The sequence below is a fragment of the Cornus florida genome, unplaced genomic scaffold (genome assembly GCF_030987335.1).
Source record: "Cornus florida cultivar Cherokee Brave unplaced genomic scaffold, ASM3098733v1 CherokeeBrave_3.0.0_Hap2_Chr07, whole genome shotgun sequence".
Lineage (NCBI taxonomy): Eukaryota > Viridiplantae > Streptophyta > Magnoliopsida > Cornales > Cornaceae > Cornus > Cornus florida.
In genome coordinates, this window is record NW_026775577.1 from 68,699,615 (window position 1) to 68,713,691 (window position 14,077).

The window sequence follows — 14,077 nt, forward strand, 5'->3', positions numbered from 1 at the left end:
TCATCTAGGGCCTAAAATTTCCCTTTTTTCCTGAAAAACCCCTGCTGCCAGGTTTTTGGGTCGCACCCTTACTGCCTCTTCACTTGTAAACGGTTAGAAGGGTCTTGGTAACCGGTTAGATGGCTTGGGGCAGTGAGTTGGTCGTGTGTTTTGGCCTCCTAACCGGTTAGGAAGGTCTCCTAACCGGTTAGATGTTCTTGGGTTGGTATTTTTTGACCGTTTTGCCCCTGTTTCTTCCGTTAGCCATATCTTCTTCATCCAGACTCCAAATCAAGCGATTTTTGAGTCTAAGTTCATTGATTTTTCATTGTCTTTCCAATGGTGTGTCAGTGGCACCCACTTTTAGGCTAAAATTGATGATTTTACCCCTAGGTGCATTCTTGTCCGTTTTTTAAATGTTGTTTCTGCATTTGATTCCTTTGGGTCACGTAACCTCGTTGAGGGTCATAATGGTGTCTTTGAGTCATGTTGTATCTCTAGAGACTGTTGTTTGTCTTTTGCTTCCGCATTTAAGATCCGTTATCGGATCATCTTTCGGTTCATCACTGACGCACCGGGTTGAAAAACTTGGGCTGTCACAAGTGGTATCAGAGCTCTTAGGTTCGAAAACCTTTGGATGACGGGTTTTGGGTGCATATCATGCTTTTATTGCCATGCTCTGTCTGTTTATATGCTTTATGATAACATGTTTTGGTTGATAACATGTTTATATGTTTACGTGTTACATGTTGTATGCCGTTTGTTTAACATTATTTTATTCTAATGTAAAGAGCATGACATGTGACGTATGTTAGATTAGAATTGTATATGCATAATTGTGTTGCATACTTGGCATGACACGGGATTGGTCATTGAAGCACGAGTTGGGGTTGATGGTGATTGTAGTCATAGTCTCGTGGTGATGTAGGTTGTTGTCGACCTAGCATTGGTTTTGAGATAGGTGGATGGTCACCTTTTGTTTGGGCTCTTATGAGATGAGTCATTTGGTGTTACCTTAGTGGTGGATTTGTTGGTTTTGGGCCATTATGAGGTTATGGACCTCTTAGGATCCTTGGTTGATTAGGATGATTCCTTTGGAACTTGCGTTTTTTCATGGGCGGGTACATTTGTGGGCGGGTGCATGGCATTGTCATGCTACCGTACTGGTGAGCTACAAGTGCAGTTCGGATGGAATCAATGTTGGTTTTGTTTTGATAGGTGTTGTCTTTTGATCGGCGATGATGATGGTTGTTTTGGAGATCAGTCGTGGCGATTGATTTAGTTGTTGGTATGGCTGTAGTTGCCATTTTCCTTGAGGAATTCTTGCATGATGACGCTTTTGGGATCAAGTCGATTGATTGATGTTACGGGTAGTGAGAGTACTGCACTGTTAGTGCCACTTATAGTGTCACCTCTAGATTCAGAGTTAGATTGTTAGAGTCTAACCATTGTGGTAAGGGCTCACATTTATTTGGAGATAGGTTGTTATCACATTGGTTTTGGAGACAGTTTATGACTAGGAATTGTCCTTTCCTTTCTTAGGCACTCTAGGACACGATATCCATAGGGTTTATTGTTGCATCATGTTGTCTTATGCAGTTTCGTTTACTACCATGTTAGTTGTACGATTTATGATATTGTGATGCATGAGTAGGTGGAGGTGTATCCACATTTGCTTTCTTATTGTGTGGCATTAGCATACCTTTTTTATATGCTTAGAGATGCCATGTTGTTATTGTGCTTTAGTAACATGCTTTTGTGCTTACGTGGAGACGTGTTGCCTGTACCTTTGATTTTTATCTATATAAGTAGATTTTCTTTTTGGTAGTTGCATTCCTTGTCATATGCATGACTTCCAGGTTTGGTTTTCCCATTCGTTTCCCTCGGTCGCACGTAATGTGTATACGGGTTTCCATAAGGGTTTTGTGTTGGTTCGTGTTAGGGACTTCATAAGGAGTGAGTCTCTTCTCTTCGTTGCATTGTGCACAGTTTTGGGGTTGGTTGGTCCGTGAGGATCACTATCGTTGTGTTGAGTCCTTGGTGAGGATTTGATGGATTTTGGTCGACTTACTTCTATGTAGGGGGTGAAGTCTTTGACCTTGTTGTCTTTCATTTCAGAGATGGAGTCCTGGTGTTGTCCTTTTTAGGACTAGTGGTTCCCTTTTCTTTCGTGTCTTCCCTTGGGGAGTTTCTACCGTGGTTGTTGACGACTATGGTGCTCAGAGTGAGTGGATTGGTGTGAGATCATTTTGTAGGGACTTGTGTCCATATCATTGAGGATTTGTTTGATTGTGAGGTGAGCTCGATGCTCTTTTGAGAATGTCTTTTGGAGACTTGTTTCCGTTTTGGAGACTTGGATGTGGTTAACTTTTAGGAAAAGTTTTGAAGGATCGCTATTCGATATGACTGTTTATGGAGTTTTCTCGTCCTAGTTATGACTAGGCATAGTTTTGAGGAATCGTAGTTCTGATGATTGGTTGTGGATTAAAAATTGAGGAATTTTGATTTAGCTTGGTGTTGCTAAGCATGGTTTTGAGAGATTCATCTTGTGACCTTAGTTGTTGGCATTTTGACGTGTGTGCCACTTGGTGGGTTTGTATTTTGAGGATTTAGTTATCCGTGATAGGGATGTGGATCTGATGTTTGATCATGGTGATTGGTCTTGTAGTTGATCAGTTTCAGGGAGATATGAAGGACTTTCGATGAAATGTCTTATTGTGAGGTTCGTTTTGATTTCTGTAGGCGTTAATTTGCTTGTCAGGTGGGATTCCTGATTAATATTGTTAATAGGAGTATTTTGAGACATTGGAGATGTTGGTTTTGTTGTGTTAAGGATTTGGGGCCTTAAGCATAGTGGTACCTATAGCATTATTGTCAGAGTTTTGGGATTGGCCAGGATGGTTCGGCCGGACATCTTTGGACCATATCTCAACTCTCACAAAATGTTGGTCTCCGTAGTGTTTTTGGCAATGATCATTTTTGACATTGATGTCATTTGTATCGAGAGGTTTCATGGGTAGACCTAGTGGGGGGTAGGTTATGAATTAGTGCCTTATACTATCATGCTACCGTATAAGGTTGTGTGTTGTGGGCGAGTACTAGTTGCCGTCGATGCTACCTTATTGACGAGTAAGTGTGGGCGGGCACTAGGTATTGTCATTGCTACCACACATTCGAGTACGTCGTGGGCGAGTTCTGGTCGCTATTCGTACTGCCACGTTGTGTTTGTTCTGTACCCTGATTCGATATGTGGTTTCTTGGAGTCCTTTTGGTGGTTATTTTTGGATCGGTTTGATGGTTCATCAGGAGGAATGCTTTCGATTATTGTCTTCCATTCCCTTCTTTGACCTTGGGTTCAGTGTGTGAGTTTTGACTTGTTGTGTGGCTATGTGGTCATTTTGCCTTCGAGAGGTTGTCTTATCATGAGCACGTGGGTGCAAATGACATTTGTTTGTGTGTTCCTTTCAGCTTTGAGGTCTCTCGTGTGGCGTGTTGTGTAGGGTACTCGGAGATGTACTCCGTAGTTATCCTAGTTTCGCCTTTTTGTTTTATTGGGGCTGGATTTCGAGGACGAAATCCCTTTAAGGTGGGAAGGTTGTAATGACCCGGATTTTTCGGATAAATTTTTTTCCGTTGTCTTTTCCCTTCTAAGTTTGGTTTCTTGTCGATTTGTGTCGTCTCGAGTGCTCTGGAGTGATTTCTCAGACTCTTTTCTGTGGATTGACAACTTCCTTTGAGGACCGAGTCAGTTCCGCACTTTTCGTTTTTCGACACTATTCACTTTTTGTCTTTTCCCTATTTTGTCTTTTTCCCTATTTCGTCTTTTCCTCTTTTGTCACTCTGTTTGCGTAACCACACTTCTTGTGTTCGGAGTTGGTTTCTGACTTCACGTATCTTCATTCTCAATGATTTCTATGAGATATGTATCTTTACTTTCGTGAGAAAGTATTCTAGTTGCTCCCGGTGCCCATAGGGGCATAAATGCAAAGTTCTTTGAAAACTTTTTCTTTTCTTGGGGTGTTTTTCATAAATATCTTTTGAACATATTTTATTTCAGGGGAATCTAAGAAAATATCTTTTGGAAGATATTTTCATTCTGGGGCAGTTTCATAATTTTCACTTTTTGGAGGAGTCATTGTGTAATTAATGAAAGTTATTGCTCAATGCTTTGTTTTGAGCCTGGATCCTCGTACGGGATTCATTTTCACATTTCGTCGAGTCGCGGACTCTTAGAATTTCCTCCTGGACGATGTTTTCCAGTTTCAGGGTTTCTGGTCCCGGTTTGCGCCAAACTTGTTTTGGGCATAACTCTATGCTCGGGACTCGGTTTTCGACGCTGTTTCTTCTGTTATTCATATTATCTCATTTTGAATCTTTTTTGTTCACAGAGTTTTGCCATTTGAGCACGTCTGTGGGAATTCCACTTTTCCGGACCCAGCGGGGCCCGTTCAAGGCACTTTTTGAGTTTTTCTATAAATAGGAGGTCTTAGAAGGAAAAATCAGATTTTCCTCTCTCCCTCCTCTCCCATGGCCGGTCCAAGCTCCATCCATGGCTGCCATCTTCTATCTCCTCTTTTGGACTTCTTCCCTTCATTAAAAAGTGGTGATGCCTTTGTGTTTATTATTCCCCTCGGCGAGGCCTTCGATTCCAACCGATTGGAATCTCGTTTTGGCCATTTCTTGAGTTCAGGTTTGAATTCAAGTTGTGTTTTTGATGGGGCTTCCTTGGGATTCATGTTCGTGGTGTTGTCCCCAACAAAAACTAGGAGTTTCGTCGGATTCGGAGCCGATTTATTTTGGTGGGGATTTGAGATTTCATCTCAAATGGAGGTAGGGAATGTTTTAGGATTTTATGTGTTGTATTGTGTGTTTTCCATATTTATACAACCTATATGCATGCCTTGTATCAAATCTAGGAAAATTGAAACATTTAATTCTATGTATAAGATTTAATTTTCATGATGATGAGAAATTTGGTTTTGAATTGTGGCATGGTAGAAACTCTTGTTTTAATATGTTAGTTAACATATATTAATTTGGGACTAATTAAATAAGAATTGCTCTTTTTAATTAATATTTATCTTTTGTGAAAGATTTAAGTTCATGGCCATACCTTGCATGGAATTGAGTTGTGTTATGCTTCTAAATTAAGTTTTGACAAGTTTGTTAACATACTTTAATTTGAGAGCATTTGGTTGAGTTTAGAAATCTAGAGACTTTAATTAAGGGAATTAATTAAAATCTATTTTGGTGGTTTCATGGGCCTAATTAAGCTTTTGTGGGAATATATGTAATGACCATGATATGTCTATTAGCATATAATAAATTAGGGCCAATTGGAAATGATTTGAAATCTAGAGAGTTTAATTATTTTGATGTAATTAGATTCTATCTTGTTTATCCATGGATTTAATCATGTTAGACGAAGAACAAGAATACCACCAAAGACCTCGTTGTAATGACCCGGTCATTTCCTTCCTTTTCCTTTTTCTCTACTTTTACAGATTAATCTCTTCATTGAAATTTTCCTTCGTGTAACCTTACTCTTCATGCTTGGAGTTGGTTTTTGACTCCCCGTGCTTTCATTCTTGTTGGTTTCCTTGAGGGACGTAGCTTTACTTTTGGAGGAAAGTTCGCCAATCTTTTCTTTTTCCCGCAGGGACGTGGATGAAAAGATTCTTTAGAGACATTTTTGTTTCTTGGGGTGTTTTTCATAAATATCTTTTGAAGATATTTTGGTTTAGGGGTTTCTTAGAAAATATCTTTTGGAAGATATTTTCATTTGGGGTCACTTGTGCAGTTATCCTTTTGTGTAGAGGCCTTTGTGCTATTAATGAAAGTTAATTGCTAAGTGTCTCCTTAGGGGTTGAATCCTCATACGGGATTCATTTTCATATTTCATCGAGTTGTGTACTCTTAGAATTGCCTTGCGGTCGAACCCTACAGTTTTCGGGTTTTCGGCCCCGGTTAGCGCCAAACTTGTTTGAGGCATATCTCTCTGCTCGGGACTCAGTTTTTGACGCTATTTCTTTTGTTGTTCATATTTTCTCATTTTGGTTCTTTTTTGTTCACAGAGTTTTTCCATTTCAGCATGTCTGCACGAATTCCACTTTTCCGAACCCGACGGGCCCGTTTCGGGGCACTTTTTGAGTTTTTCTATAAATAAAGGGTCTTAAATTGAAAAATCAGATTTCTTTATCTCTCTCCCCTCTCTTGGCTGGATTCCATGGTAGCCAAGGGCTACCACCTTCTCTCTCGTCTTTTGAGCTTCTTCTCTTCAGTGGAACGACGTAGTGCCTTAGTGTTTAATGTTCGCCTTAACGAGGTCTTCGATTCCACCATTTGGAATCTCATTTTGGCCATTTTTTGAGTTCGGGTTTGAAGTCAAGTTGTGATTTTGATGGGGCATCCTTGCGGTTCTTGTTCACCGTGTTGTCCCCGACAAAACCCCGAAGTATCGTCGGATTCGGAGAGGTTTCATTTTGATAGGGATTTGAGATTTCATCTCAAATGGCGGTAGGGGATGTCATAGGTTTATATTTGAGTTATATTGATTATTTTATAAGCATATATAACTTGTGAGTATGTCTTTGTTCAAGTTTTAGAATTTAATTTAATTATTTTCTATCTTTAAGATTTAATTCATATGGTTGTGTGCAACTTAGAATTGAATTGTGGCATGCTAGTAAATTTGGCCTTGGTATATTGAGTAATATATATTAAATTGAAGGCATTTGGATAAGAATTGCAAAGTTTATTTAATATTTATCTTTTACGAAAGTTTAATTTACTAATTGTATCAAGTATAAACTCAACTTGTACTGTGACATTAAAGTAGGCCTTGGTATGTTCTTTAACCTATGTTAAATTGAGGACATTTGGAGTTGTTTGAAAATCTAGAGAAAATTAATTAATTAGCTCATTAATTTTATTTTAAGTGTTGTTGCCACTTAAATTGGTATTGAATGTAATATATGTGAAGATCGTGCCATATTCATTAACACATATTAATCTGAGCTTATTTGGAATTGATTGGAAATCTAGAGATTTTTCATGTTAGGTTGATGACCTCTTAAAACTTAGTATGTTTAATTACCTTATGAGCATGCTACTAATTTGTTGTAGAATTAGTACTTATGGTCTCTAAAGATGGTAATTTGACGTAGCATGATATGTGATATCATTGTCTTGAATAGATTATTTAAATATATCTTGTGTAGGTATATAACTTGTTAGAATATTACAATTATTTACCTTGAAAGCTCGATAGTAAATTGAAGCTTATTTAGTACTTGTGGCTTAAGATGGTAATATGGCTCAATTATTGTAGAATATTCTTGTCTTGTGTATAAATTGCATATTGAGGACATGACAGGTCATATGCTATTTAGACTTGAATTCTAGGACATGAATTGTGTGGATTCAAATTTACTTGTGCATGGGATGTGGTAACTTACATTTGATGTTGTATAAGTTTTGAACTTATTGATTTTGGAAAGCTTGTGAGGACATAATTTATGTAATGGCTAGGGTTTGGCTCTAGTATGGAGATAAGAGTCTTCTGAGTCATAAGTGCGCACTAGGTGGTACCTTGTGGGTCATAATTACCTGAAAATACTTGCTTGGTCTAGCGACCGCATGTCCTAGTCTTTCCACTATTTGATTCCGCATTTAATTTCAAGTTGTTAATCGTGGATTACTTGTAGCTTGAGAATTGATGTTTACTTTGGGTGTTTGAATCCTATTTAGTATAGTTGAACTTGTATACTTGCTCCATGAGTTTAGATTGCATTTAGTATTTTTGTGCCGTGTATACTTATCTTATGCGTATCTTGTTTAGCTTAGTATACTTGTGTTTGTATACTTGATTTATGAGTACTCTATATATATCGAATACTTGCGTATATATGTTTGATATTGCTTATCTTGTTTAACATGAATTAGAGTACTAAAACATGTATGCTTGTATGTCATATATCATGTTTTAATACGGTTTAGTGTACTTGAGCATGTATACTTGTATGTTGTTATTCATTTCAATTGCATGGATAGCTTAGGATGATCCCTGAGTCCCACTTATGACATAGACGTTAAGTAGCATGATCCTTTTGAATTACTTTATGTTAATGTAATAACCTTGTAAAAAGTTAGGTCGATGCATGCTCATTTCCTACGAGTAGCTTTATGTTACTCACTCCGAAGTTACAAGGGATTTGTTTTAGGTGCGAGGACTTGGTTCGTGATGCTCATCATTTCTTAGATGAATTGTAGACTTGAAGGTTTTAATTCTTGCAAAGGTTGGCTTGAAATGCCACTTGTAGCCATTTTTGTCAAATGTGTATATTTGATTCCAAACTTGTTATGTGTGCCTAAGCACATTTTTTGACGCTTATTTCGTGTATATGATATGTAGCCAAGGGCCGAACTTCATTTGGAATCCATGTACATTGAAAAATGTAGAATTTTGCCCTTAATGAGAAAAGTGTGAAAATTAAGGTTTTAACATATCATTTTTACACTGGAGTGTACATTGTGTATGAAATCATTATTTGCCATTCATTTACCATGTATGAGGTGTGGCCAAGGGCAAAATATCATTTTGTTTCCACTGTTGCATTCTTGTTTCACATAATGCATTTTCGGGCTAAATAGTAAAATCCGAGCCTTCAAGGGTTCATTTTCAAATCGGGTGGCATAAAGTGTGTTCTGGCACATCCACTAGGACCTATTTTATATGCATGAAGTGTGGCCAAGTGGTGGCTTTAGGCCGCGGTTCACTAAAAGTTTGCAAAGAGATGAACTGAGAGTGTGAGTGTGCAATGTGGCCAAGTTTTAAATTTATAAAAGCCACTACTACCTCTAACTAAAAATATAGCTAGGGTGAGTAGGGATCGTCCTAAGGGATTGTGGGTGCCTTTGTAATGGAAACAATATATAGGGCTAGTAAGTCGAGTGATCAAAGGTTGGCTGGATTGATTGATTATGCTATTATGCAAATGAAATTAAAGTAAACAAAATTCAATGATTAATGAAGTAGAGAAAGATATAGAGGGGAGGACTTGGGGTACTAGAGGTCACCACTAAGCTTGACTTCACTAGACACTAGCAATTGTATATTAATGAGGAAATTGACTTGTAATTTGTGTGTGTGTGTGACTTTAAGTGAAACTAGGTATGGATGACAAATAAGCATAGATTGTCAAGCAAAATTAAATGGAAAGCACAACCTATCAAATGAGACCAAAATCCATTCAATGAAACCACAATTTATGAACACACTACTATCTAGAAACTTACATCTAATGCATTTATAAGTATGGAACACCAAGGAACAAGAGTAGATTGTCCACCTATCTATGAATTTAAAGCAACTACACTACATCTACACTAAAGACATGAAATTAAACTAAGCTAAAGGTGTGATACTATTTATCAAGAAACAAGTGTGAACCATCAAATAAATTGCAAGAGTGTTCAATTAAGCTCTATATTTTGACCATTTCTAGATCAACTTCGTCCATACACATAGACATGCATAAATTCCACTAAATCTAGAGAAACACACATGAATCATCTATTCTAGCATACATAGACATATGGTTAGAAGTAGATAATCAATTGAAAGCATTAATCCACACACATCAAGTAGAAACCATAAGATAAATATATAAATACAAGATCAAAACATTGTTACAAATAAATCCCTAAAAATATAAAAAGAACTAAGTCTAGGAAGCAAACTTAGGGGTTACTCTAGCCCCAAGTAGATGTCTAGCCACTCATTGAAGTCGTCATCCAACCCTCAAGGGCTATCTCCATGGTAGGATTGACCTCCTTCTTGATGGAAATCCTAGAAGAATGGAAGAACTCCCAAAATGTGTAAAGCCCTCTAATCTCTAGCCTTCTTTCCAAGATAAGAAAAATACAAGTTATGTTGAATGTTACAAGTTATGATGTAAAAATGGCTCAAAATCCTTATATAGGTAGGTTAAGTGTCACACCCAATGGTCTGGGCTTATACACCAAGGTCCCTCTAATGATTGCACCATGAGCCAACTTTTAATGAGCTGAAATCTATTTTTTTTTTTTCGGACTTGAGGAGGTTTGATCAATCGAACTGTTGTGAGATTGATCGAACTTGGCTGAGATCCATCGAATGTTGTAGAGATCGATCATCCTTGGCAGTGCCTTTTTGAATAAAGACAAATCTCTGAGATATTTTGGGATATTTTTGGGAAGAAGACAAAAGTGGTAGGTGGGTGGTAGGTATGGATAAGATAAAATAAGATCGAATCATTCGATCGATCTGAGAAATGTTGGATCGATCGAACTTGTTGGATTCTTTTGGATAAGGACAAGGGCTTGGATCCAACTTGAACTGTTTAGATTGATGAACTTTCTATCAATCGAAGAAATGCTGAGATCGATCGAACATGCTGAATTTCCACAATTTGCTTCATTTTGCTCCCACTTTGCTCCTTTCTTCGATTCAGCTTGAGTTAACTTCTTTAATGCTCTTATTTGGCTGAATTGACTTATTTTTGGGATAAACACCTGAAAAGGGCAATAACATGAAATTAGAATAAAACGGGGAAATAAGATAGATAAAGGTCCTAGAATGCTCAAGCTTAAGGGGTTTAAATGCGCACTTTTCGGTGCTCATCACACCCCAAAACTTAAATATTGCTAGTCCCTAGCAATGAACTAGAAAGTAAAGGAATGAAATGAATAACTAAACAACTATGAACTAGAAAACAATAAATGGATAACACCACTTTCGTTGGGAACACGATTGCACTTAGCATATGCAACAAGCCTTTTAAAACCCTAGGTTACCCCTAATGGATGAGTGAAGTCTCGTGAGGGTTTCCAGAAATGATTCCCACAAACATTAAGCTCATTCTCACAAAAGAGGCACCAATATTGCAAACAAGCATTGGGAGAAAACTACCTCAAGTATGCAATTTTTCAACCATTTTCAAGCAATCTCCCAAAATCTCAACATCAAGCAAACAAGTATGGTCCTCCACACATTAAAAAAATGATCATGCAAATCAAAACAACTCTAGAATTCTTTTTGAGTGGATCGACATCAAATATGTTGCTATCTAAGCCAATTAAAGAAATGATCACATCCTTACCCTCAAACTAGCACACAAATCTAATACCGATCATCAAGACAAAGAGTTAAAGCTTTATTCATCTAGGTGCGCTTATTCTTTTCACTTAATTTTTTTTTATTTTTAATATCCTAAAGGATCAAATATGGAAATATAGTGCAATGTGTTGATCTATTAAGCTTTCTAGCGATCCATGAGGTCGAGCGTTGGGTCAATGACTCCCAAACTGAACGACTTTAGGGCATTAGGTGTTTAAACACTCCTAAGGACTTACAAGCTCAAATTAACTAGGCTAGAAATCAAAATAACCTCCATCTAATCATTTCCCACTTCTCACCTTTTGGGAGAAGTCCTCACTTTTTTTTTTTCTTTTCTTTTAGAAACAAAGTTTAATTATTAACCTAGAGTTTGGGCCCTCCACCTTTCGGCGCGAGAAATTAAGTGCTTGATGAGGTTAGAATCCTTGCTACTCAATGAAAAGGGTTTGTTTTCCACCTTTATCAAGAATGAAGTTTTCAATGCACTACTAGCTCAATTGGGATATAACCAATTCAATAATTAACAAAGCATGTACCCCACAAATGAATGCTAGTGTGTGCCTGTGCTAGTGTAGAATACTAGAGTGAATCTCAAAACAATCACAAAATCAGGATGACGTGGACCACAAATGCAAGCAAGATATCAATCTTTCAAAAAATTTACTCCTAAATGGCATCCACAAGGCATACAAGGAGTATTAGACTCTCAAGTCAAACAATTTTTAAATTTTAAGCAATATAGTCCTCAAAAGATCAAAATTATAGCTAGTTATGGCCTAATCATAGCAAATCCCTCAAATATACAAGTCATGCTCAAAATTTTGAATTGAAAGCAAATACTATAACAACACCCATTACCCCCAAACTTAAATGGCACAGTATCCTCAATGTGCAAAGAGAACAAAGGAAAGAGTATACCAGTATGGCTATGGCAAAGAATGGCCGGGACGGAAGTATCCAAGTGGGTGGTATAACCCCCCCAAACTTGGGATTAACTGTGGTCATGAAAAGATGGCACTGGGAGAAAAGTTGATCAGATAACAAAGAGGACAATAATGGTGCACAGTGGACATGCAAGTGTAAATCGGATAAAAAATGAACTAATGAGAGAGGAAAAAGGGTGGTCCTAAAAAATTCAGGTAGCACTCTCTCACTGAAGTCACTGGGATGCCCCTGATAATGGAGTCAATTAAAGACAGATATATCAATAGAAGAATATGACATCCAAAAGATCATACATAAAATAGGAAAATAAAAATAGTATATGGTACATTACAGTAATAGGGCCGATAGACTGGCCGCAAAAATATCACAACAGTATCAAAAGAGCAGTAATGTATCACAGATATAATGGAATAATGAAAGAGAGGAATAGAGATCAGGAAGATGAGGTAGGGCGAGTGGGGCGTGATCCCCTGATATCTCTGGATATGCCCTGCAGCGTAGTTAAGACATCGGAGCGGAGAGTAGTCACGTCCGTGCTGAGAGATACCACATCTGACTGAAGAGAGACAACTGCGTCCTCCAAGGTCTGGATACGCTCTCCTAGGCTAGGTGTCTAAACTGGAGCCTCAGGTATGACTGGATTATGAAACTGTGGTATATCTTGAGCCTGCTACGGAGAATGAATTGGCGACCCTGCGGGAGAGCGATGTGGTAACTCTGCTGCTGGAAGCTCTCGCTCTAAGTCTATCTCCATATGTATTGCAGCTGCTGGTGCGTCTGCTGGATCGTCTGCTGCTGCTGTTGCCATCTCATCCTCCTCAAGCTTCTCAATTGCTAAAACAGCGTCCTCCACCAAACTCTTAATAAGAGCATTGTAGCTCTTATTCCACTCCTTCTTGCCATAATGGCAAGCTCCTATCTTTAGATGCTCATCTAGATGGAAAGGATAGCATTGATCTCGGAGGATCTGAGTGATAAGATAGCCAAATAGGAGGAAAGTGGCTCACCTGGGCTTGGCCTTGCTAATGCAAGTCGAATACAATCTCATCATGACACTCCAGTAGAGTGCCGGCATAGATACCCAGTGGCCTATATAGAATGCATATAAAGAAACCAAAAAGTCTGAACGCCTCTGGATCTTATAGCCCACCATAAATACGTTTCGGAATAGTACCAAATCGTAGAACCGAAGGTCATTGGGCAGATAAGTCCGGGTGGTGAAAGTCATGCCATCTGCATAGTGGCCAGTCAGTGCCACAGCTATGTCTGCGTAAGAAGGCCTCCACTCCAAGATAGGATAATGAACATCAGGAGGGTAGACATGTGGGCATCAAGAAGATCTGGCAAGAATATCAACTGTGATTCGGATGAGGTGGCCATCAATGGTAGTGTGCAGCTCTGACAGGTTACTCGGGACCGGCCGGAGGTTCTGGTAGGACAACCGAACAAGCCGCGGGCAAACTGGACATATGACTGGGGCTAAAATAGCTGAAATGGCCCTCCAGTCAATATCATCATAAGCAGACCGGGTCAGGAGATATCGGGAGAAGAAAACAATATCAAATACTGACTCATGTGCCACCTCAAGGCGTGAGTATCTCCTTATAGGTTTGTTGCGGACCTGGCCTGGCTGTGCCGGTGGTGGTGAGGGAGAAGGTACATGCTCAGTCTCAGCTGAAGAAGATGATGCAGAGGCTGAAGACTGTAGTCTAGAGTCGGCTGATGGGGACTGAGCTGGAGCTGCCTCTGGATAGCCCTCTAACTGCTCAGGCTGCTCAGCCCATCAACCTGCTCTGGAGCTGGCTCTAGAATGGGGTCCTGAACATGAGATGGTCCTGCCTGCTCCTCTACTCTCTGCCTCACTTGGTGTGGATAATGCCTATGGGCAATAGTCTTTACCCTAGCCATGGCCTGCAAAATAAAAAGAAAAACACTTGTAATATAAGTTAGTACCGGCATAAAGAATTAAAGCACAATAAATAGAAATATGTATGC